Source organism: Piliocolobus tephrosceles, unplaced genomic scaffold (genome assembly GCF_002776525.5).
Source record: "Piliocolobus tephrosceles isolate RC106 unplaced genomic scaffold, ASM277652v3 unscaffolded_31635, whole genome shotgun sequence".
Lineage (NCBI taxonomy): Eukaryota > Metazoa > Chordata > Mammalia > Primates > Cercopithecidae > Piliocolobus > Piliocolobus tephrosceles.
In genome coordinates this window covers 1-4,391 of record NW_022315016.1, presented here as the reverse complement: position 1 = coordinate 4,391, position 4,391 = coordinate 1, and the positions used below count along the sequence as shown (strand labels likewise).

Genomic DNA, 4,391 nt, shown 5'->3' with positions numbered 1-4,391 from the left:
TCCTAAAGTCGCCTCATCCTCACACCCCCTCATTTTTTTCTTCCACACTCGAGTCTCTCTCATTAAAAGCTCCACCAAATATTTGAAATATCCCAACCAGAAAGACTACAATACATTATTTTATTCGTGGAAGCTACAGACCAGCTAGGTTGAGAGTTGCTTGATACTTTCTGCTAAACGGTGAGGCATAGGGCACTTCGAAGGTTTCTCTTGGGCCGTTGTTTGTGTACTGTTGGGTTTCCTTCTTTTCCCCAGACAGTATGGCGCTGTGGGGCCAGCGGTAAACCCTGCTTTCTGGCTTTCTGGCTGCAGATAAAGGCCGCAGCTGGTGCAGGAATTAAAAACAAACCAAAAGACACGTGGGTTCGCCCCATTGGGTCCAAGATAGAGTCTGACTGTAGCAGGATTCGGATTAGAACAGAGATTGCTGCAGGTACAACGCAGAGTATTAACCACTATAGAATCCCAATGCGCCCCACACTTATTGCTCGTCGTTTTGCTTCCCCACCCCTCTTTTATTTATTTACATATTTTTTTTGAGAGACAGAATTTCCCTTTGTCGCCCAGGCTGGACGGCAATGGCACCATCTTGGCTCCGCCTCTCAGGTTTAAGCAATTGTCCTGCCTCAGCCTCCCGAATAGCTGGCACTACAAGCGTGCGCCACCACGCCCAGCTAATTTTTGTATTTTTCGTAGAGACCGGCTTTCACCATGTTGGCCCGGCTGGTCTCGAACTCCTTACTCGAAGTGAGGGATCCACCCACTTGGCCTCCCAAAGTGCTGGGATTACAGGCGTGAGCCACCGCGCCTGGTTCCCCGACTTTTTTTTTTTTTAATGTAAAAACATTATGCGATTTTTACTTCTTTATTCTTGGGCAGCTACAGGTTCTTGTGATTTTCTCACGTGTTCTCCCCGTTTCCCCCTCTCCATTCTGATACATGTCCCATCTTCTCTGCATCCAGCCTGTACCCTCTGCCCGGGCATCCTGGGCTGTCCCATTGTCTCGTCCTGGTCTCCCCTGCTTCTCCCTCCTCCTCTTCACTTTTTCCCTTTTGACTCCCCTGCCTCTTTCTCGCTCCAGTCCCACCTACCCCATCTATTGAAGCCGAGTTGAGTGAGGGGAGAGCAAGCGGAGCAGATGATTGCCTGAAGGCGGCGCAAAACAAAAACAAAAACAGAAAGAGCTATTATGAGAGCCGTCGGGGCCTTCAGCTTCCCCTGGGCCCTGCCAGGCGCAGGTTCGGGTCTCAGATGCAGGTATTTTCAGAGGCACTGGCTTCTGAAGGAGGCGAGGGTTAACTCGGTGAAGGCCATTCGGCCGCCCTTCTGGCTTCAGAGGAACGCAGTGCGCGCGTTTCTAACGTGCAACAACACAATGAGTCGACTCAGCCTCTCCGGTTTTCTGAAGCTTTGTTGTCTGCACACTTGTCCTGCAGAGAGCAAACAGCAACCCCTAGAGGTTAGGGATTGCTTAATCTATGGTGAGATGAAAGCGACCAATCGAGGTTGTCTCTGTGGCGCAATCGGTGAGCGCGTTCGGCTGTTAACCGAAAGGCTGGTGGTTCGAGCCCACCCAGGGACGTGGTTTTAAATGTTGGCAGTTGTGGCCAGGCGTGGTGGCTCACGCTTATTAATCCCAACACTTTGAGAGACTGACCTAGGAGAAGCCTCACTTCAACTCAGAAGTTCAAGACCAGTGAGAATCCCATCTCATTAAAATAATAATAATAAATTGCAGTTATTTCTCCTCAGGCCTTGCACTGTATTTAAAAGTCAAAGACTGGTTCCTTGTGTCATGTGCATTCCATGAGGACACAAAGCAGAAGTTCCCCCTCTGAGCCGCCTAGAAAATAAGATCCTTCCAGAACAAACTAGGTTGTATGTATGGGAACCTGAAAGTATATGAAGAGAGAAACCTCAAAAATTTTGCCTTGCTTTCCACAAAAATTAACTCATCACAGTCTTGTTCAAGTGGTACCATACCTCTTCACATTACTCCTCTCCCTGCCTTTATGCTATTGTCATGCATTTTACTTTACACGTGTTATAAACCTTCCAATCCATCTTTATTACTTTTGTTTAAAGAGTCAGATGTATTTTTGGTTTTGGTTTGTTTGTATGTTTTGTTTGTTGTTGTTTGTAAGATGAGTCTTGCTCTATCAGACAGGCTGGAGTGCAGTGGCACAATCTTGGCTCACTGCAACCTCTGCTTCCCGGGTTCAAATGATTCTCCTGACTCAGACTCCTGAGTAGCAGAGATTACAGGCGTGGGCGAGCACACCCAACTAATTTTTATATTTTTAGTAGAGAAGGGGGTTCCCAATATTGTCCAGGCTGGTCTCGAACTCCTGACCTGAAGTGATTCCCGCCCACCTGGGCCTCCCAAAGTGGTGGGATTACAGGCATGAGCCACCACACCCGGCTAAACAGTCAGATGTTAAAATTATATATTTGCCTATGTAGATGTCATTTCTAGTGTTTTTTTTTTCCATCCAGATTTTCTTCCGGTATCAGTTTCCTTCTGTCTGGAGGACTCCTTTAACTTGCCTATTAGATGTCTTAAACTTGCACTATCATTCACTGATGCTCTGTTCATTAAAAAAAAAAAAAGAATTGTTTGCCGGGAGCAGTGGCTCACACCTGTGATCCCAACACTTTGGGAGGCCGAGGAGGGTGGATCATGAGGTCAGGAGATTGAGATCATCCTAACTAACACAGTGAAACCCCGTCTCTACTAAAAATGCAAAAAATTAGCCAGGCATGGGGGCTGGCGCCTGCAGTCTCAGCTATTCCCGAGGCTGAGGCAAGAGAATGGCGTGAACCCTGGAGGCGGAGCTTGCAGTGAGCCGAGATAGCGCCACTGCACTCCAGCCTGGGCGACAGAGCGAGACTCCGTCTCAAAAAAAAAAAAAATTGTTTCCATGAGTTGATGAGTTGTATTTTAGATGTTTCAATAATTCGTGGCTTTGTGTTTCTTAATCTTTTTTTCTGCAGTGTCTAATCTGCTATTAATTGCATCCAGTCAATTTATTATCTCAGAGGTTGTAGTTTTTAATCTCTAAAGTTTGATTCCAACCATTTTTATATGTTCGATACCTCTGCTTAATTCTTTGGACCCATAAAATATTGTCATAATAACTGTTTTAAAGTCCTCTGTGTTCTTCTTCTTCTTTTTTTTTTTTTTTCAGGACGCAGTCTCACTATTGTTGTCCAGGCTGGAGTGCAATGCTGCAGTCTCAGCTCACCACAACATATGCCTCCCCAGCTGAAACAATTCTCCTGCCTCTGCCTCCCGAGTAGCTGGGATTACAGGCATGCACCACCATGCCTGGCTAATTTTTGTGTTTTTACTGGAGAAAGGGTTTCACCATGCTGACCAGGCTGATCTCGAACTCCTGACTTCAGGTGATCCACCTGCCTCAGCCTCCCAAAGTGCTGAGATTACAGGCGTGAACCACCGCGCCTGGCTGTCCTCTCTGTTAATTCTAACATCATGTTAAGTCTGGTTCAATTTTGATTAACTGATTATATCCCCTCTTTATGGGTCATCGTTTCCTGGCTCTTTGCATACTTGGTATTCTTTAATTGGATACTGGACATTGTGAAATTTACCTTCTTGCATACTAGCTTCTTGCATGCCACCAGGAAGTTATATTTTATAATTCCTATAAATTGTCTTGAATTTTTTCTGGGGTGCACTTAAGTGAGCTGTAAACACTTGGCTCCTTTTGGATCTTGCTTTTATGAACTTTTACATGGTTCAGGAGTAGTGCTCAGTCCAAGGCTGATTATATCCCATTACGAAAGCATTATGAATTATGAATAATTCCAGTCTGGCTGGTGTGAACAGATACTGTTTTCTGCACCGTGTGAGTACCAGACACAATTCCATGATTTTCTTGGGTGTTTCTTTCCCTGGCACTAGTCAGCTACTCTTTTCAAAATCATGCACTAACTAGTGCTCTGCAGAATACTCTGGTGGCAGAACCTGTACATATGCCCCGATTCTCTCTCTGCTCAGCTGTCTTCTCACTGTATCTTTGTCCTATGAACTCTGTCTTGCTCTCCCCGGACACTTAGCTTCACTTCCTCAATTCAGGGAGTCTGCCACCGATCCTTTTCTTTGTGCCTAGCCTGGAAACAATTGTGCACCAGGCTGTCATTCCCTTCCATCCCAGATTGAACTCCAGAAAATTGAGAGGGTTCAGTGTAACTGAAAACAGTTGGGCCATTGCATTCAGTTCGAACCAGTTGATTTGCATGTCTGTAACGGAGTCTGGAAAATGAACCCTAGGCCTAATGTGAATGGTGAACAAAATCAGATCTAGAAGTAGTGAATGTATCGTAAGCTAAGCAGAATTTTTAAAACTAGCAGCATTAGTGATTCAGG

The 4,391-nt window shown here is 45.6% G+C and overlaps 1 non-coding gene across 1 annotated transcript; it reads left to right on the top strand.

Moving 5' to 3' along the window:
* Positions 1-1,509: 1,509 nt before the first annotated feature.
* TRNAN-GUU lies at positions 1,510-1,583 on the top strand. Its single transcript has one exon. It is a non-coding gene; the product is annotated as a tRNA-Asn (tRNA).
* The last annotated feature ends 2,808 nt before the right edge of the window (positions 1,584-4,391 follow it).